The 21816-nt window shown below is 47.6% G+C and overlaps 1 pseudogene; it reads left to right on the top strand.

The window, feature by feature from the left end:
• The first annotated feature begins 7224 nt into the window (after positions 1-7224).
• LOC142045916 (uncharacterized) overlaps positions 7225-21816 on the top strand; it is a 105967-nt pseudogene continuing 91375 nt past the window's right edge.

Genomic DNA, 21816 nt, shown 5'->3' on the forward strand with positions numbered 1-21816 from the left:
CCTAAGAGGTTACTATTATTATTTATTTTGTACACATACATATTAGAACCAGTTGGAATAAAGAATTTTTTCCACAGTAAATTCCACGGGCAATATCACCTCTTGAAAGTTTTCAACCAAAACTTTTCATATTTTCCACCAGAATATATCGTTAAGTTTGGTTTCAAAATGATGAGTTCGGACAAAATTTTAGTGTTGATTTCTCCAATTGGAAAACTTAAATTTTTTATCAAAATCAACATTTTTCTCAAGGGAAATATTGAAACCCATTTAGACAAAACTGCAGATAGCTCAGTGTCTTGAGCATTGGCCTGCTAAATCCAGGTTGTGAGTTCAGTCTTTGACGGGTCATTTAGGGATCTGGGGTAAAAATCTGTCCAGGGATTGGTCCTGCTTTGAGCAGGGGGTTAGACTAGATGACCTCCTGAGGTCCCTTCTAGCCTTGATGCTCTACAATTTTCTGCTCAGAAAATTTGTCGTCATCCTTAATGGCAGGAGTCCTGATCAGGAGAGTTCATTTCTCCTCTTCTACCCGCTTCCCATGAAACTATGAAATAAGAGAAACCAATAGCTGAGAAACAGGCCTTTTTCTGTGTCTGCTCCTTTGATTGTGCATTGAAACCCTTCATGCTGCTCCAGCTGCTCTACAGTTTTGCTTCTGTCCCTGTGAATCACTGCAGTGACAGCGTTTACCATCTGCAAATAGAACTTTCCTGGTTTATTACACTAAACTAGCACACCTCAACCCACATTGTCTCACTGCTATGACACATGTTCTGGGGACTGCTCCATGCATTCCCTCTCTCCAGTGGACTCCAAGGCATGTGAATGGGCTGCACCGACCCTTCGGGAATTCTCATTCATGATTAGAGGCCGTACATGAAGATAAACTGGCCCAGCTTCCTTTATATGGCAACCCATTAGCAGCTTGACAAAAATTGCCTCAGCAGCTCTGCTGACACATGTGAGAGAGGACAGGATCCAGATCCAGATCCTCTGCTTTGTCCAGTCTCCTACATACGCAATGGGCAAGGGGTGCAAAGAGCTGCCCCCGGCTCCCTAATTCGCAGACCAGCCCTTTGCCAGCCTGGGGGTTCCCTTAACCTATGACAGGTAGGAACAGCCCCCAAGGGTTTGTGTGTGGTGGAAACTGGAGAACAGGAGCATTCCAGCCACATCCCCAGCAGTCCCCCTATACCAGACCCAGAAGGAGTGAAGCAGCAGCTGGCTGCACTGGGGTTCCTTGCCAGCTAAGGACTCCCCCAAGTTGTGGGAATTCTCACTGGGTACAATCTGGCTAGATTCAGGTCACTTTGCTCTGCTAGAGCACACAGCATGAATGGGTCAGACTGGGCGAGAGACACTGACCAGACTCCAGCTGAAATTATCTACCTGGCGTTCAGACAGTGTTGAAGAATGTGAGGATAAACTCTTCCCGCTGGAGCATGCACAGCATGCTGCTCAGGAGTGATGCAGAGGGTGGAGCTCCAACAGGCCTTGGGGCAATGCCTAAGAGCAACAGTCAGGTCCCCAAGCTAGAACTACTGTTTTAGCCATGGTAGCACGGTGGTTTGTGACCTGTGCTTTTTAATCCTCTGACAGACTAGCTGCAGCTCAGGCCACGTCTAGACTACGCGCCGTATCGGCGCGTTAAAATCGATTGCTCTGGGATCGATATATCGCGTCTAATCTAGACGGGATATATCGATCCCTGAGCGCGCTTATATCAATTCCGGAACTCCACCAGCCCCAACGGAGTTCCGGAATTGGCGAGCCGCAGACATCGATCCCGCGTGGTGAAGACGGGTGAGTAAATCGATTTTAGATATTCGACTTCAGCTACGTTATTCACGTAGCTGAAATTGCGTATCTAAAATCGATTTTATTCCGTAGTGTAGACCAGCCCTCAGAAGCGAATCTCTTCTACCCTCTTCCTTCATGGCACAGGAATTTCTTTGATAGGCTGGAAATCATTACATGCCCCACCAGTGATGAACACTGATGCCAAGGACCCTACAAACTATCGGACACATTGGAACCTTCTTTCATGAGGGAAATAAAGACTCTCAGCAAATAGCTCCTTTTATTTATTTTCAGTTTTACAAAAATATGCCCTTTTTGGTGGCTAAACCAACCTGATATATAACCACTTCTGCATGGGAAGAGCATCCAGTATCAGTAACTAGAGGGGTTACAAAGGCAGTGGCCCAGGTTTAGAGTGAAAGTGTGAAAAATCAGGACACTTATTTTCAGGGGGCATAGTTCTGTATATAAGACAAAACCCCTAGGATTGGGACAGTCCCAATACTATCGGGCTGTCTGGTCACCCTACAGAAGTAGGGCCAGGGTGTCCCTGTGCTCCAGTGGCTTTTGTAATGGCTCTTTGTGGCTACCAGCAGCCAGTGTGATTAAAATAGTCTTCAAGCTGCTCTGAGTTATACCAGAGGAGTGGCTCGTTGCCCATCTAGTGCACAAAAGTGGGCTTAAAATATCTTGGCCCCCTTCTCCTGTTATGTCCGATAAGCACCTAGCACATAGCTCAGGTTCTGGCCTAAGGATCAGTATAAAATATAAATACTGAATTTTAATCAACAGTCCATAAAACAAAGAACTGACTTTGCAGTTAAAGATAAATACATACCAATTTTTCCATAATTAAAGGCTTGGGAGACCACTGCTCACCCTATTCCAATGGCTCTCAAACTTTTGTACTGGTGACCCCTTTCACATAGCAAACCTCTGCATGTGACCTCCCCCTTTATAAATTATTTTTTTTTAATATATTGTGGCAAATTGCCAGTAGTATTATGCTGGGTCTTCCAATTTGTCTTCTTTGGGGAATGTTCAGGGCACCATTGCTTGCCTCTGAATCGGTATTTTAATTACCCCACTATTGTCCTTGAGGAGGGGAGCAGAGAGGGAGGGACCTGGGCCCACTCTCTTCTCCAGGTCCCAACCCAGGGGCCCTGAGGTTTGTGGTGAACCACTTGAACTAGCAGTTCCTTCCCCTGGGCTACTTCCCTCTCCTGTCCTTCAGCTTATGAAGGGGCTTCTTGCCCTCCTTCTACATAAGCCAGATGCCCCTTACCTAGGGTTTTTTTGATTTCTCAGCCCACTGCAGCACTCCTCCAAACTTTCCTTTTGGTCTCTCTTCAAAATTGTTCTCTGCTCCAACTCCTTCAAACTGCTCTCTGCTCCAACCAAACCTTCCTGCTCCAACTCCCACCCCATCTGACTGAAGCAGGGGTTTTTATCACATGACTGACTGCTGGTGCTCTAATTGGCTTCAGGTGCTCTAGTTAATCTATAGCAAACCTTCCTTCCCTTGCAGGGAATAAGGCTCCTTGCTAACACTCTTCTGCTGCCCTCTGGTCATGCTGTATACATATATTTAACACCATTATAAATGCTGGAGACAAAGCGGGTTTGGTGGAAGTTGACAGCTTGTGACCTCCCATGCCTGACTAACCTAATGGCCTTCTATGAAGAGATAACTGGCTCTGTGGATGAGAGAAAAAGCAGTGGATGTGTTATTCCTTGACATCAGCAAAGCTTTTGATAAGGTCTCCCACAGTATCTTGCCAGCAATTAAAGAGCATGGGCTGGATAAATGGACTATAGGTAGATAGTAAGCTGGCTAGATCGTCAGGCTCAACGAATAGAGATCAATGGATCCATGTCTAGTTGGCAGCCAGTATCAAGTGGAGTGCCCCAAGGATCAGTCCTGGGCTAGTTTTGTTCAATATCTTCATTATGATCTGGAGGATGGCGTGGACTGCACTCTCAGCAAGTTTGCAGATGACACTAAACTGGGAGAGTGGTAGATACGCTGGAGGGTGGGGATAGGATACAGAGGGACCTAGACAAATTAGAGGATTGGACCAAAAGAATCTGATGAGGTTCAACAAGGACAAGTGCAGAGTCCTGCACTTAGGAATAGAAGAATCATTCACTGTTGCAGACTAGGGACCGAATGGCTAGAAGCAGTTCTGCGAAAAGGATCTGGGGTTACAGTGAACAAGAAGCTGGATATGATTCAATAGTGTGTCCTTGTTGGCAAGAAGGCTAATGGCATTTTGGCTGTATAAGTAAGGGCATTGCCAGCAGATCGATGGACATGATCATTCCCCTCTATTCGGCATTGGTGATGCCTCATCTGGTGTACTGTGTCCAGTTTTGGTCCCCACACTACAAGAAGGATGTTGAAATTTGGAAAGAGTCCAGCGGAGGGCAATAAAATGATTAGGAGGCTGGAGCACATGACTTATGAGGGAGGCCTGAGGAACTAGGATTTTTTAGTCTGCAGAAGAGAAGACTGAGGGGGGATTTGATAGCTTGTTTCAACTACCTGAAAGGGGGTTCCAAAGAGGATGGATCTAGACTGTTTCTCGGTGGTAACAGTTGACAGAACAAGGAGCAATGGTCTCAAGTTACAGTAGGGGAGGTTTAGGTTGGATATTAGGAAAAACTTTTTCACTAGGAGGGTAGTGAAGCACTGGAGTGGGTTCCCTAGGGAGGTGGTGGAATCTCCTTCCTTAGAGGTTTTTAAGGTCAGGCTTGACAGAGCCCTGGCTGGGATGATTTAGTTGGGAATTGGTCCTGCTTTGAGCAGGGGATGGGACTAGATGACCTCCTGAAGTCCCTTCCAACCCTGATATTCTATGATTCTATGCTGCTATGAACCTCACAACCCCCTGAGGGGTCTTGAACCCCAGTTTTAGAACCCCTGCCCTATTCTGTTCCGACTTTCCACATTCCTCTATCTTTTTTCTCACTTCACACTTCTCTTCTAACTGGCCCCTCCATTTTGTCACCATGAGGGATGATTCCTTCCTTTGTGATAAGCCAGTTTTCCTGCCTTTGTTTTCCCATGTGACCTAAACTGCCTAAAGCAAATGCATAGCAAAGATGGAGCTGGAAGCAGCACATATACACATGTATAAAGAAAGGAGTGCTCTTGGAGACTAGATCATGCACCTGGTTTCATTGAGACAGTTCTAGTATTTCTTGTGAAGTCCTGGTGTCTTTCTGAGATGCCTAAAATCTACCCGTTTTTCATTTCATTCACTACAATCTTATTTTTTAGTAGCTAGAAATGTTTGTTCAAGATGTGCAGCTGCACTGAGCAGACTCCATGTGTGCTTGCCAGAACACACAGTCCAGCAGAAGGAGCGTTCACTATGATGATCAGTGTTTGGAGTAGAGAGAAAAGTCACATGACAGCAGACACTGTCAGAGCCAATCTGCTCCGCAGAGTGCATGGTTAATGCCATGTGGTCATGATAAACTCATTGAAACATCAAGTTACTGGAAAAAATCCTACACTCTGAGAAATACGCCTGTGTCACTGCTGAGTCAGAAGTGACTCCTGCACAGGTGCTAAAAAGTGTATTTGTGTCCTTTGTGCAAGCATTTATATGACCCTAAAAATATTTCCACATAAACCAACTGCTATATTTACATTTTGAAAATACAACCATATTCTTAGTTCTGTACAAAGTTTAAAGATCAACTCTCTTCACTGCTGTCAGGTATTCTGGCTGGTGCAACACTGTCAATGCAATGTATGATGTCCTATCCGTTTATTGAAATTCAGAAAATTCAAAGTTCATATTTATTAATATAGCATCTTTGTCTTAAGCCATAATGTAGATAAAATAAATTCAGACTTTAAAATCAGCACAACTCAGTCAAATGGATACAAATTTTAAAAATACAACAACTAAAGCCACAATATGAACCCTCCTCCAAAATCAATTATACCTTTAAAAGCACCACCATCACCACCCCCCAAAAATATACACAAATAAAACAAGAGTTAAAAATATAATATTTCGTCTAGACCATAAGGAACATCTCATTCACATACTGTATAATTTTATTGAAAAAAAAAACAGGTTGAGATTCCCTAGAATGTGGGAGTGACAGACCTGTTTCTCTCAAATTGTGATGGCAAAATATTAGCCAAAATATTAGACTACAGGATAAACTTGGATGATTTATTCAACCTGACTGGGTTGAATTTTTTAAAGTTTAATTATTAGTAAAATATGCAAGGAAAATATTGGATGTGATAAATCAGATGAAACCTCTACAGAGCCAGCAGCCGCTTTTCCAATAGCTGCTAAAAAATCATTTGATAAGATAGAAGGCAATTTTTAATACAGAGCCATGCAATGTTATAGCAAAGGAGAATACTTTATAGCTTGGGTCAAACAGCTCTATAAAACACCATCCTCTCTATAGTGTTCACCAACACCACATCCTCCAACCAGTTCCATTTTGGACAAGGAATGCTGTCCCCTCACGCTGCTACCTCTGACGCTGGGAACTGAGATATTGGCTTTGCTGTTACCAGATCATCAAGGAATAGAAGAAATTAAGTTTAGAGACCAGGAGGTAGAAACTATATATGCATATAACTTACTTCTGACTTGAAGGAACACAGGGGAATCAATGACAAGGATGTTGGGGATCATTAAACGTTTTGGTGAATGGGTTGAATTCACAGCAAGGGTGGATGAATCTGAAATTATGCCCCTACATGAGCAATGCACTAAAGAGTGACAGAGCTGGGATTTCAGTGCAAAGAATCGGGCATTAAGTATTTATGAATAAAGATCTACACACAAAGGTACTACTTGGTGCCAATAACAAAAGTAGGCAGAACTTCTCTGTGTGTGTTGGGGAGGAGGAGAGGGAAAGGGAGGGGGCTGAGACACGGCTCAAACCCGCAAGAAGCCAATAGGGAGATCCACATGGAGTAGGTCTGGCTCCTGTGGGGGAGGCCCTGAGATAGTGTCAGTAAAGCACTTCTGTGGAGCCTGAGAGGAGTGGAAGACTTCTTAGGCCTGGTCTACACTATGATTTTAGGTCGAATTTAGTAGCATTACCTTGATTTAAGCCTGGACCCGTCCACACGACAAAGTCCTTTTTCTAGACTTAAAGGGCTCAGTTTCGTTACTCCACCTCTGACAAGGGGATTAACACTGAAATCAGCCTTGCTGGGTCGAATTTGGGGTAGTGTGGATGCAATTCGACGATATTGGCCTCTGGCAGCTATCCCAGAGTGGTCCATTGTGACTGCTCTGGACAGCGCTCTCAACTCAGATGCACTAGCCAGATAGACAGGAATAGGCCCACGAACTTTTGAATCTCATTTCCTGTTTGGCCATCGTGGCAAGGTGCAGGTGAGTGCAAATCTCATCTGCAGAGGTGGCCATGATGGAGTCCCAGGATCGCAAAAGAGCTTCAGCATGAACCGAACGGAAGGTACGGGATCTGCTCGCTCTATGGGGAGACAAATCCGTGCTAGCTGAACTCCGTTCCAGTAAACGAAATGCCAAAACATTAGAAAAAGTCTCAAAGGGTTTGAAGGACAGGGACGCATAGCAGTGCCGCGTGAAAATTAAGGAGCTAAGGCAAGCCTACCACAAAACCAGAGAGGCAAATGGCCACTCTGGATCAGAGCCCCGAACATCACGCTTCTATGATGAACTGCATGCTATGCTAGGGGGTGCAGCCACCACCACTACCCCAACCCTGCACTTTGACTCCATCAATGGAGAATCATGCAACATGGAAGCGGGTTTTGGGGATGAGGAAGATGATGATGAAGAGATTGAAGATAGCTCACAGCAAGGAAGTGGAGAAACCAGTTTCCCCAACTGCCAAGATATGATTTTCACCCTGGACCTGGAGCCAGTAACCCCCCAACCCATCCAAGGCAGGCTCCTGGACCCCGAAGGTGGAGAAGGGACCTCTGGTGAGTGTACCTTTGTAAATATTACACATGGTTTAAAAGCAAGCATGTTTAATGATCAATTTGCCCTGGCATGCGCGGCAGTACAGCTACTGGAAAAGTCTGTTAAAGTGTATGGGTACGGAGTGGAAATCCTCCAGGGACATATCCACAAGTATTATACAGGCCGTAGCACATAGTTGGGAATCATTGCATAACAAAGCATGGCAGAGTATGGTCTCGGTGTTTGCTGGCATTCAAACAACATCCATTCTTTATCTCTCTGTGTTATCCTCAGGAGAGTGATATCATTCATCGTCACCTAGTTGAAATTGAGCGCTTTTATTAAGGGCACATTCAGAGGTGCCCGTTCGCACTCAGCTGTTTGGCTTTGGCTGAAAAGAAATGTTCCTCACTGTTAGCGCACGGTGGGGGGAAGGGGGAAGTGTGAGTGATCTCTCACACCAAACTGGCAGGCCCTCAAAACAAGAGGCAAAATGTGACCTTGTAACAAAGACAAATGTGCTGTGTAATGTGAACAGCAAGGTTTAATGTGAAAGAGTGTACCCATTGTTCTCTAAAATGTGTCTTTTTAACCACTTTCCCTTCTCCTCCACCAGCTACAAATGTTTCTCCTTTGCAGAGGCTAGTGAAGATTAGAAGGCGAAAAAAATGCACTCGGGATGAAATGTTCTCTGAGCTCCTGCTGTCCTCCCACATTGACACAGCACAGCAGACTGCATGGAGGCAGACAATGTCAGAGTGCAGGAAAGCACAATATGAACGCGAGGAGAGGTGGTGGGCTGAAGAGAGTAAGTGGTGGGCTGAAGATGATAGATGGTGTCAGCTTGGTGACAGAAGGCAAGAGTCGATACTCAGGCTGCTGGAAGATCAAACTCATATGCTCCGATGTATTGTTAAGCTGCAGAAAAAGGCAGTAGGAGCACAGACTGCCACTACAGCCCCTGTGTAACCAACCACCCTCCTCCCCAAGTTCCATTTCCTCCTCACCCAGATGCCCAAGAATGCAGGGGTGGGGCTCTGGCCACCCAGCCACTCCACCCCAGATGATTGCCCAAGCACCAGAAGGCTGGCCTTCAATAAGTTTTAAAGTTTTAAAGCTTTAAAGGTTTAAAGTGCAGTGTGTCCTTGTCCTGCCCTCCTCCCCTCATCCACCACCCCACCCCGCCCAGTGCTTCCATCCTCCCCCACCCGTCCCGAGCTACCTTGGCAGTTTTCCCACATATGTGTAATGAATTAATAAAGAATGCATGAATGTGAAGCAACAATGACTTTATTGCTTCTGCAAGAGGTGATCGAAGAGGGAATGGGAGGGTGGCTAGCTTACAGGGAAGTAGAGTGAACCAGGGGGGCAGTTTCATCAAGAAGAAGCAAACAGAACTTTCACAGCGTAGCCTACCCAGTCATTAAACTGGTTTTCAAAGCTTCTGTGATGCACACTGCGGCCTCCTGTACTCTTCTAACTGCCCTGGTGTCTGGCTGGGCATAATCAGCGGCCAGATGATTTGCCTTAACCTCCCACCCCACCATAAATGTCTCCCCCTTACTCTCACAGATATTGTGGAGCACACAGCAAGCAGTAATAACAATGGGAATATTGGTTTCGCTGAGGTCTATCCGAGTCAGTAAACCTTGCCAGTGCTCTTTTAAACATCCAAATGCATATTCTACCACCATTCTGCACTTGCTCAGCCTATAATTGAACATCTCCTGACTACTGTCCAGGGTGCCTGTGTATGGCTTCATAAGCCATGGCATTAAGGGGTAGGCTGGGTCCCCAAGGATAACTATAGGCATTTCAACATCCACAACGATTATTTTCTGCTCTGGGAAGAAAGTGTCTTCCTGCAGCTTTGGAAACAGACCAGAGTTCTTGAAGATGTGAGCGTCATGTACCTTTCCTGGCCATCCCATGTTGATGTTGGTGAAACATCCCTTGTGATCCACCAGTGCTTGCAGCACCATTGAAAAGTACTCCTTTCGGTTTACATACTCACTGGCTTGGTGCTCCAGTGCCAAGACAGGGATATGGGTTCCGTCTATCGCCCCACCACAGTTAGGGAATCCCATTGCAGCAAAGCCATCCACTATGACCTACAAATTTCCCAGAGTCACTACCCTTGATATCAGCAGCTCTTTGATTGCCTTGGCTACTTGGATCGCAGCAGCCCCCACAGTAGATTTGCCCACTCCAAATTGATTGCCAACTGACCAGTAGCTGTCTGGTGTTGCAAGTTTCCACAGGGCTATCGCCACTCGCTTCTCAACTGTGAGGGCTGCTCTCATCTTGGTATTCTGGCACTTCTGGACAGGGGAATGTAAGTCACAAAGTTCCATAAATGTGCCATTACGCATGCGAAAGTTTCACAGCCAATAGGAATCATCCCAAACCTGCAACACTATGCAGTCCCACCAGTCTGTGGTTGTTTCCCAGGCCCACTCAGATACTCAGACACTCAGATGCTCAGACATTCACCAACACAGCCCCTCAATGCAGCACTTAGCATACCTCCTTTCGGACAGATCCCAGGCAAACTCCCTCTGGCAGGTTCTGGTTCTGCATATACTCCAGGATAATGTTTACAGTGCTCATAATTGCCGCAGTGATCTGAGTGGGCTCCATGATCTCAGTACTATGGCGTCTGGGCTGAAAAAAGTCGCAAAATGATTGTCTGCTCTGATGGAGGGAGGAGCGGCTGATGACATGGCTTACAGGGAATTATAACCCACAAAGGGAGTGGCTTTGCATCAAGGAGAAACATGAACAACTGTCACACAGAATGGCCCCCTCAAGGATCGAACTCAAAATCCTGGGTTTAGCATGCCGTTGATTTCATGGAGGGAGAGAGGGAGGAAGCAAATGAATACAAAATAAATTGGGTCTATTTGTTGTTTTGATCCACTCCATCTATCTTTTACATCATTAGGGTGGCAGCAGGTGGTGCAGTTTGACTGCTAGCCATCGTCAGCTCCTGGGTGCTCGGTAGACATTGCTGCATTACGACTGCTAGCCATCATCAGCCCCTGAGTGCTCGGCAGAAAATAGGAATGACCTGGCTGAGTGACTCCTGTGTCTGCCCAGGATCCCCTGACTGACCTCACCGAGGCTGGTTAAAAGAGCACCTAGGAATACGACGATGATGGCTACCAGTTGTAATGCACCGCCTGCTGCCAAAAGGCAAGGAACTGCTGCTGTGTAGCAATGCAGTCCCACGTCTGCCAGCACCCAGGAGACTTATGGTGCTGGTCAGCTGTGTGGGCTCCATGTTTGCCATGGTATGGCATCTGCACAGGTAACCCAGGAAAAAAGGTGTGAAACGATTGTCTGCCGTTGCTTTCATGGAGAGGATGGGGCTGACAACATATATCAGAATCACTCACAACACTGTTTTTACCCCATCAGGCATTGGGATCTCAACCCAGAATTTCAATGGGCGGTGGAGACTGCAGGAACTGTGAGATAGCTACTGACAGTGCAACGCTCTTGAAGTCGACGCTAGCCTCGGTACTGTGGATGCAGTCCGCCGACTGAATGCACTTAAAGCATTTTGCGGGGGGACAAACACAATTGACTGTGTAAAAACGATTTCTGAAACACCGACTTCTATAAATTCATCCTAATTTTGTAGTGTAGACATACCCTTAGTTCAGCAGAGATGGGAGAAGCCAGAGGCCTGAGAACCAAAGGAAGGCTGTGGTAAGCAAAGGCTGTGTGGGGTGCAGCATAAGGGGGCTTAGAGATAGGAAGCAGCCCAGAGAAACCGCAGGACATCTGAAGAAGCAGACCTAGCTGCCTAATACGGGGATTTGGGACCAGAACCCAGAATAGAGGATGGACCTTGGGTCCCCTACCAGTCCATGAGGAAGTGCTTCTTCCCTTCCCATTTCCTGCCTGTGTGCCTGTGTGCTATGGCTGTATAAAGACATAACGTAAGCATCAGATAATGTGATGGTTGAGTATGATGGTGGTACAGAATCTATGAAATGAATGACTGATTCTCACATATGCAGCTCCATAGAGAATAAGTTTTCCATGCAATGCAAGTAGCTCAATGTCTTTTTTTAGACTTCACTTTCAAGGAAAATGTGTACATATGAAAAGCATTGGTAATTATCATACAGCACAGTGCATTAGCACTGGTAGATACATAGTCCTGTCACTTTGTAGTGATAATAGTATATTGTCTGTGTTGTGTTTTTCCTATAATGATAGTGGTAAAATAATGTAATGCCTGGAAACCTAGCTGTAAAGAGAGCAAAAATATTTTTGTACAAATCCTGTGTAAGAACTGCAGATTCATGGAGTGTGCAGTGCACAGTGTTGGATTTAAGGACAATACAATTCTTCTTCCTTATATCATAAGTAGACTTTAGTAAATAAATGGTGCATATACTTTGTGTTACGGATCCCAATTATTGCAGAATAACACAGCAGAGCAATGTCTGTATCGACCACATTCTCAAATTACAAAATGAATGTGTATAATGCTGCACGATAATGCTGTATAATAATAAAAACAAGAGATTGTGTATACGGCTGGCATAGGAATTAAATATTTCATGACAAAAGGAACAGAATATACTTGACCAAAATGTTGTTAATGGAATAAAAATCATTCTAATTCCATGAAACGCGTAATTATAACAATTCCAATTATATAGAGAAAGCTTCGTCTTTTGGATCCCACCCTTCTTACTTGTCAAAAGGTAGCCAGGTACAGCCACCTGCTGAAAATACCCACAAAGCAGTTCAGTACAAATTTGTTAAGAAATCATCGTGAACTAGATCAGCCAGCTTCTCTTTATGGTCCTGGGAGTGCAAGGGTTTGGGGTGAAATCCAGGTTCCATTAAAGCCAATGGTAAAACTCCCATTGACTTCAATGGGGCCAAGATTTCCTGATTCAAATCTGAGGCACAGTGAGGAGCTAGGTGTTATGTGCCTTGTTGCCCCTTGTGCCCTAGAAAACCTCCACCTGAATGTCCCTGTGCATTTGGTCCTGCCATGAGGGCAGGGACTGGACTTGAGGACTTCTCAAGGTCCCTTCCAGTCCTCGAGTCTATGAATCTATGCATCCTTGCACTCTAGTAAGCTGCACCTGCTCCCAGCACAAACTACTCTGCGCTTAGCAGGATCAAATATTACCACTTCCACTGCAAAATGAACAGGCTTTCAGTGGAGTCAGGCCAGGCTGGATTGCAGCTGGCCCTGGCTGTCGCTGGGCCCCAGACCTGATAAAGTGGAAGGAAGGTATTTGATGTATTCGGTAATTTGGGAACAGTTTACTGCAAAACACAAAAAATGACCAGGAAACAGAACAATCCCTCTCCAAGTCTTTTAAATGGCATAAAACTAACAGCCCAATTTTCCTCCATGGGGGTGTGTTATGGAATGAAATCAACAGACTACAGAGACATGTTCTTCTTCTCCTTCTTTAGAAAATCAATGCATTGGTTTGTGTCTCCAGTAGAATCTGGAGCATCTTTGGCTACCCTGACTGGATACACCTAGTCCACAAATATGGGCGCTTTGTGTGCAAGGGAGAGTCCAGGGTGTGGGGGCAGTGATAAGGTTTTGTGAAATCCGTGTTGAATGTATAAAAAGAATTTGAGAGGTCTGAAGGGAGAATAAATAAAGCCGGATTGTCTGGGCTTCAAGTGAAAGAAATGGAAAACTGTGACACAATGGAAGAAGAACAAAGGGAAAAAGAATAAATGGACACAAATCAGACATCTGGAATGGTAACATACAAAGGCCAGTAGGAGAACACTTCAATTTCCCTGGATGTTCTATAACAGATTTAAAAGTAGCCATCCTGCAACAAAAAACTTCAGAAACAGGCTTCAAAGAGAAACTGCAGAACTAAAATTTGTTTGCAAATTTAACATCATTAATTTGGACATGAATAGGGACTGGGAGTGGCTGGCTCATTACAAAAGCAACTTTCCCTCTCTTGTTATTCACACCTCCTCATCAATTATTGAGAGCGGACCACATCCACCCTGATTGAATTGGCCTTCAACACTGGTTCTCCACTTGTAAGGTAACTCCCTTCTCTTCATGTGCCAATATATATTTATGCCTGCATCTGTCATTTGCACTCCATGGATCTAAAGAAGTGGGGTTTTTACCCACGAAAGCTTATGCCCAAATACATTTGTTAGTGTTTAAGGTGCCACCGGACTCCTCACTGTTTTTAACAAAGGGAAGGTGTGACGAACTGGGACTGTTCCTAATATTTGCTCTGAATACTGTGTTGGTGCCTCAGTGTCCCCTAGGCAGTTCTTAAGTATCTGGCAGAGCAAAGGGCCAGTGCACCTAATGCCTGGCACTCTGTATCCTAGCAACTGATGGCCTGGGCCCCTCCTCTGCAAAGGTGCCAACTGCAGGTGTTGGAGACAAAGGGATCAGGTGACCTCCTGGCCCGGGAAAGGAGCTGAGCAGAGAGGAGGGGCTGGAGGGTTGGTGAGTCCTGAGCTACCTGGGATAAGGAGTGAAGTGCAGACCTAGGGGTCTGGCTCACTGCCCCCGAATGGACCCGGCCGAGGGTCTGGTTCGCTGTATCTACAAGCTCTGTTTTAGACCCTGTTCCTGTCATGCATAAACCTCTGTTTTGCTGGCTGAGAGTCACGTCTGACTGCAAAGTGGGGTGCAGAACCCTGTGGCTCCCCAGGACCCGCCTGGGTGGTCTCGCTGTGGGAAGCCCACGGAGGGGCAGAGGATGCTGATGCTCCAAGGAGAGACCCAGGAGGTGAAGACGTGTGAGCTTCTTGCCTGAACAAGTCTGCTCCAAGGGAGAGGAGGCTCCCCAAAGTCCTGACTGGCTGTGGGGAGCAGTTCCAGAGCATGCCCGGTGACTCCGTGACAACTGGTGGCAGCGGAGTGAGATACTGCACCCCGTGGATGGCGCTTCTGCAGTAAGTGACTGGGGGCAGTAAAACAAAGGAGGGATAATGAGGACCAGGCGTGCTGAAGGCTGAAGAGGGACGGTTTCAGGGGGCAGTTAACCTCTGGGAGTGTGTGACCAGCAGAAGGACGTGTGGAGTAACGGGGCCCCTAGGACTGCAGTGACAGTCTCAGGGGAGGAGCTTGCCGCTCGACCCTGGGAGAGAGAAGGATTTGCAGTAGCAGGGTTCCCCTGGGATTGCAGGAGCAGTCCCAGGGGCAGAGGAGTCTGCAGCTCGACCCTGGCAAAGAGGTGGTGATCACGAGAAGGGCTGGCACACCAGGGTTTCCTGGAAACCGGGGGGAGCAAGAGCACATAGGCCTGTGAGTCCAGAGCCACTTGGGAACGGTGAAGTGATGGCCTATAATCATTCCTTAAGAAGGACATTGTGATCCTGTGCACAAAGAGAGAGTTACGCATGGGGAAGTTCACCAAGGCACAGTAATCGTGCAGTTGGAGGAGGAGACCGCTCTGAGAGCAGATTCCTGACCCAGATGGACTACAAGAGGATCTGGGAGCAGCTGGAGCGAGCCAGGCACTCCTGAGAGTCTGGTCCCAACCAGACAGGGTCTTCACGATTGGGTTCCCCATCAGGGATTGGAGACAGATGGGATTGGAGCAGAGCCCGAGAGAGCGAGAGGACCCATGGAGAGAGCAAGAGGCTGTGGAAAAGCTTGCAGGAGAACAGCAGCAGCAATGACGTGTATGGTGGACGGAGACAATAGGGGGCTGCCCAGGGGTCAGTGGGGAAACACGCCTGCAGGGGCGAGGCCCTGGGACAGAGGGAACTGTGGGTGGTGCAGCCGCAGATGCTGAGGGACTGTGGGACCTGGGTGAAGGTCCCTGGGGGTGAAGCTCCTCGCCCTGCCTATGGCCCGGATTCCCTTGCAGACGCAGGAGGTCGACTGGCTGGTCATTGGGGTTCTCCAGGATATCGGCTGGGAGGCCCTGTTGGGGGGTGACTGTCTCCCCTTGGGACAGGATCCCGACCCTGCTCCTGTAACTGCCGAGGGTTTGAATTTGAATCCAGGGAACCAATTGGCTGGGTGGAAATGGTCAGTGAAAATGCAAATGACCTTGCTGGCAGTGGGGAGGGCTGCTGGACTCAGGATCCATGCCTCCTGTAACCAGCCCCGCGGGACTGAGGGGAGGGAGAGATCTCCCCGCCCCCCTGCACACCGGAGAGGGGCTCACGCTGGCTCTGAGGCTGAGACCAGAGAGAGAGCTCGCTGCCGCTCCCCACTGGGACAGCCAGGGCAGCGCTGAACACAGGGGGAGCTGAGACCCCAGCTGAGTGTGGTGGACACCCAGGCAGGGCAGGTCAGCTGCCAACGCAGGTTGCCTGGTCCAGACGTGCTGTGGAAATGATGATACGCAGGGAGGGACTACCAGGGACAAGGCTCAGGGAGGCTGTGACCCCAGGCCCAGCCGTGAGAGGGGCAGGTCCCACTCCCTGCCCCAGCAGCTGAATCCCAGACCGAGCTGCAGAGGATCCCTCCTTGGAGAAGCTGAGGGAACTTGCTGGCACAGAGCGAAACCCCTTGGGGAAGGCTGCAGGACAGAGTCCTGCGGGGGAAGGGATTCCTGTCCCGGGAATGGGCTCCCCAAGGGGAAGTAGAACTGAGGGGAATCAGGAGGCAGCTGGTGGTGCCCAGGATCCACAGGTTTTCCCTCTCAAGCTGCTGGATGGAGGAGAGGAGGGACCCTGACCGGAAAGGGGAGATTGGGAGGAGAAGGGAAAAGCCCCTGGTGGATCTCTTCCCTGAGGTAGGAGCCATCGGCCCATCAGGTGTTCCCCATTCAGAGTCACGGGAAACAACCCAGATCCTGAGAGAGAGGTCAAGGACAGGCTGGCTTTAGATGGGATCCAGCTGTTTTACAGCCACGTGCCCCACCCATGGGAGACAGGATGATCTGGTTTAGTGGGGGCTATCAGAAGCTAAAACCATCCCACGTCCGATGCCGACCCATGCTAGGCCCGGTGAGATTCTAGACAGCAGAGGGGTGGAGAACTTGGCCCTGGCAGACACTGATAACTTGTGCCTTTAGCCAGACCTGGAGAGAACAGGTGTCCCAGGTAAGAGGGGCTGGGCTGCCTCAGGAGGTGGGACTGACGGTAAAAGTTGGAAAGTATAAGAGTGGGGATGGCAGAGGTGTTGTATCGGGCACAAGGTGGGGAGCGGCTGCCCAAGCCAGAGCTGGCAAAGGCCAAGATGGGGGCTCTTACCAGAGAGCCCGAATCGCAGCCCAGAGTGCTGGAGAAGACCGCGTCCCAGTTTAACCCCAGATACTGGGGTGGCAAAAGGGTACAGGCCGCATAACCTTCCCACATGCGGCCTGCAAGTGCCATCAAGCAACTCAAGCAAAGAGAGGGCACAAAACTGGAGGGCCTGGTGTAACTCACACCAAAGATTGGAGAGATGCTGGGGCATCCATGGGAACGTTGGTGGGTTCGAACTTCCCAGGTCACTGGCGGGAGTGACTCTGGCTCAGTTCGGTCTCGAAGGGGGGAGAGATGTGACGACTGGGACTTCCTAATGTTTGCTCTGTACTGTGTGGTGCCTCAGTGTCCCCTAGCAGTTCTTAAGTATCTGGAGAGCAAAGGGCCAGTGCACCTAATGCCTGGCACTCTGTATCCTAGCAAACTGATGGCCTGGGCCCTGCTCTGCAAAGGTGCCAACGCAGGTGTTGGAGACAAGGGATCAGGTGACCTCCTGGCCGGAAAGGAGCTGAGCAGAGAGGAGGGGCTGGAGGGGTTGGTTAGTCTGGAGCTACCTGGGGAATAAGGAGTGAAGTGCAGACCTAGGGGTCTGGCTCACTGCCCCCAGAATGGACCGGCCGAGGGGTCTGGTTCGCTGTATCTACAAGCTCTGTTTTAGCCTGTTTCGAGGGGCAGAGGATGCTGAATGCTCCAAGGAGAGACCCAGGAGGTGAAGACGTGTGAGCTTCTTGCCCTGAACAAGTCTGCTCCAAGGGAGAGGAGGCTCCCCAAAGTCCTGACTGGCTTTGTGGGGAGCAGTTCCAGAGCATTGCCCGGTGACTCCGTGACAGAAGGACATTCTAGATGGAAAGGTTCCCCAGTAATGCCCCATCTATCACTCTGTGGGTATTTCTCCACTTCAAGCTGGAAAGTTGAATTCCCACTTGAGGCACCTAGCTCTGATCAAGTGAATGTCATAACTATAAAGGGAAGGGTAACAACCCTCCTGTGTACAGTACTATAAAATCCCTCCTGGCCAGAGGCACCAAAATTCTTTTACCTGCAAAGGGTTAAGAAGCTCAGGCAACCTGGCTGACACCTGACCCAAAGGACCAATAAGGGGACAAGAGACTTTCAAATCTTGAGGGGGGGAGGCTTTTGTTTGTGCTCTTTGTTTTGGGGTTGTTCGATCCTAGAACTAAGAGGGACTGGACATCAATCCAGGCTCTTCAAATCTTTCTGAACCAGTCTCTCATATTTCAAACTTGTAAGTAATAGCCAGGCAAGGTGTGTTAGTTTATCTTTGCTTTTCTCAACTTGTTAATGTTCCTTTGCTAGAGGGATGTATCCCTGTTTTGATATAACTTTGAACCTAAGGCTAGAGAGGGTTCCTCTGGGCTCTTTGAATCTGATTACCCTGTAAAGTTATTTTCCAGCCTGATTCTACAGAGATGATTTTTACCTTTTCTTTTTAATAAAACCCTTCTTTTAAAAACCTGACTGATTTTTCCATTGTCCAAAGATCCAGGGATTTGGGTCTTTGATCACTTTTGTAACCAGTTGGTTAGGATATTATTCTCAACTCTCCCCAGGAAAGGGGGGTAAGGGCTTGGGGGGATATTTTGGGGGAAGAGGAACTCCAGGTGGTCCTTTCCCTGTTTCTTGTTAAATCACTTGTTGGTGGCAGAGTACCAGGTTTTAACCTAAGCTGGTAGGATTAAGCTTAGGGGGCTTTCATGCTGGTCCCCACATCTGTACCCTAGAGTTCAGAGTGGGGAAGGAACCTTGACAACAAGTGTGCAAGAAACAGAGTGTAGCCATGGTGGCACAAGCGACAGGAAGGACTAGCTGCCCTGAGTGTGTGCCCAGTGTCTCAGACGGCATTGTACTGTGACAACTAGCCCCTCCTGCTACTCACCAAGCCTCAGCTGTGCTCTATTTTTACCATGCTAACTCAATGGGAGTTAGCTCCGGTATACCTCCTGAGCTGGAAATCACACCTCCAGCTTAAAGTGGACACATCAACTACGGCAGAGCTGAGGGTGCATTTCACCTCCCTCTCCCTCTGACTGGCTGCAGTTGTGAACTTTCCCATCTGCCTCCACTGAGGGTCAGTTTCAGAGACACAACCCACAGGAGTGGCTCAGTGAAAGCCTACAGACCCTTCTGTTCTATGAGCAAGACTTTAAACTAGGGCTGTCGACTATTTAACTCACACTGATTGATATCAGTTTTAATCACACTGTTGAACAATAGAATACCAATACAAAAGTATTAAATATTTTTGGATGTTTTTCGACATTTTAAAATATATTGATTTCAGTTACAACACAGAATACAAAGAGTGCAGTGCTCACTTTTATTATTATTTTTATTACAAATATTTGCACTGTAAAGTAATAAATAGTATTTTTCAATTCACCTCATACAAGTACTGTAGTACGATCTCTTTATCATGAAAGTGCAACTTACAAATGTAGATTTTTGTTTGTTACATAACTGAACTCAAAAACAAAACAATGTAAAACTTTATCCTCTAGAAGTACTCAGTCTGACTTCTTGTTCAGCCAATTGCTAAGACACACAAGTTTGTTCACATTTACGGGAGATAATGCTGCCCTCTTCTTATTTACAAGGTCACCTGAAAGTGAGAACAGGTGTTTGTTTGGCTCTTTTGTAGCCGGCATTGCAAGGTATTTACATGCCAGATATGCTAAACATTCGTATGCCCCTTCATGCTTCAGCCACCATTCCAGAGGACATGCTTCCATGCTGATGATGCTCATTAAAAAAATAATGTGTTAATTAAATTTGTGACTCAACTCCTTGGGGCAGAATTTTATGTCCCCTGCTCTGTTTTACCTGCATTCTGCCATATATTTCTTGTTATAGCAATCTCGGATGAAGACCCAGCACATGTTCATTTTAAGAACACTTTCACTGCAGGTTTGACAAAACACAAAGAAGTCACCAATGTGAGATTTCTAAAGATAGCTACGGAACTTGACTCAAGGTTTAAAAGAATCTGAAGTTCTTTCCAAAATCTGAGAGCGATGAGGTGTGGCGTATGCTTTCAGAAGTCTGAAAAGAGCAAAACTCCAGTGCAGAAACTACAGAACCAGAACCACCAAAAAAATAAATCAACCTTCTGTTGGTGGCATCTGACTCAGATGATAAAAATGAATATGCATTGGTGCACACTGCTTTGGATTGTTATCGAGCAGAACCTGTCAGCATCTCCCGCCAGCACAGCACCGGTATGGAGAGTGCTTAGTCACTGTAACATGTGTTGCTCAGGGAAGTGGTTTTTTTCACACCCCTGAGCGAAGAAAGTTAGATCAACATAAGCAGTAGCGTAGACTTGCCCTCAGATTGAGGCATAATGTAAGTGTGAACATTGGTTTCCTATTCTATAATTATGGTTGATCTATAAGTGGTTCATTGCTTAAAGGTCACACCAAAAATTGTTATTAGATAGGACAAGGTGAGCGAGGTAATATCTTTTATTGGACCAACCTCTGTTGGTGAGAGAGACGAGCTTTCAAGCTTACATGGAGCTCTTCTTCAGGTCTGGAAAACGAAGGCCTTGTCTACACTACAAAGTTTTGTCAGCAAAAGCTGTCTTTTGCTGAGAAAACAAGGTGGGTGTACACACTACAAAGCTACTTTGGGGGCTAAAACTCTGCTGTTTTGCCAACAAAATAAAACCACCTTGATGAGAGGCATGAAGTGTTCTGCAGCAAAGTTAAAGCGATGAACTGTCAGTGCAGACACTGCTGTTTGTTTTGTCGACATAACTGGCTTCCCACAATGCCTGCCTTACATCTCTGCTCACTCCCCTTTCAAAGCTCCAGGAAGTAGTTGACAGCTGAGCATGCTGCTCCCTTTGGGGAACAAAGAGCAAATCATTAGCATGGGAAGCTCCTGTTCTGCCCTGCACTAGAAGCACAGCTGCAGACGGGGGACAGGGATGGCTGCTGTGCTGCTTTGACATTCCTCAGCACGGAGAGAGCTCACAGAGCTGCTTCGGATGCCACTCTCAGCAGCCAAGGAGGTTGTGGGAGAACACGGAGGGAATCACAGAACCATAGGCGCCGGTTCTGTGGGTGCCCCAGGGCTGAAGCATTCACAGGGAAAAATTAGTGGGTGCTCTGCACCCACTGGAAGCCAAGCTCCCCTCACCCCTGCCTCACCTCCTCCTCCCCCACATAGCTCACCGCATCCCCGCTCCTCCGTCTGCCTCCCAGAGCTTCGTCCCAGCCACCACCAAACAGCTGTTTGGCCACTCTGGGAGGGAGGGGAGAGGAGCGGGAACATGGCACACTCAGGGAAGGAGGTGGGGAAGAGGTGGGATCTGGGCGAGGATTTGGGGAAGGAGTCGGAAAAGGGGCAGGGAGGGGGCAGAGTTGGGGTGGGTACTTTGGGGAAGGCGTTGGAATTGGGGTGGGTTCAGGGGCAGGGCCACATGGAAGGTGTGGAGTGGGGGCAGGGCCGGGGGCAGAGTGGGGGGGTCGAGCACCCAGGGGAAAGCAGGGCAGTCGGCGCCTATGAGCCCAACATCTGCTTTTCTGAAGTCCAGGGTCTGTATTCTGCTGCTCTTCTTTCTTCCTTTTGTCAGGATTCTGAACTCGACCATCTCATGGTCAGTGCTACCCAGGTTGCCACCCACTTCTACTTCCCCTACCAATGCTTCCCTGTTTGTGAGCAGCAGGTCAAGAGGAGCATGGCTCCTAGCTGGTTCCTCCAGCACTTGCACCAGGAAGTTGTCCCCAACACATTCCAAAAACTTCCTGGATTGTCTGTGCACTGCTGTATTGCTCTCCCAGCAGATATCAGGGTGATTGAAGACCCCCATGAGAAACAGGGCCTGTGATCTGGAAACTTCTGTTAGTTGTCCAAAGAAATCCTT

This window comes from Chelonoidis abingdonii, chromosome 24, assembly GCF_003597395.2.
Source record: "Chelonoidis abingdonii isolate Lonesome George chromosome 24, CheloAbing_2.0, whole genome shotgun sequence".
Classification (NCBI taxonomy): Eukaryota; Metazoa; Chordata; order Testudines; family Testudinidae; genus Chelonoidis; species Chelonoidis abingdonii.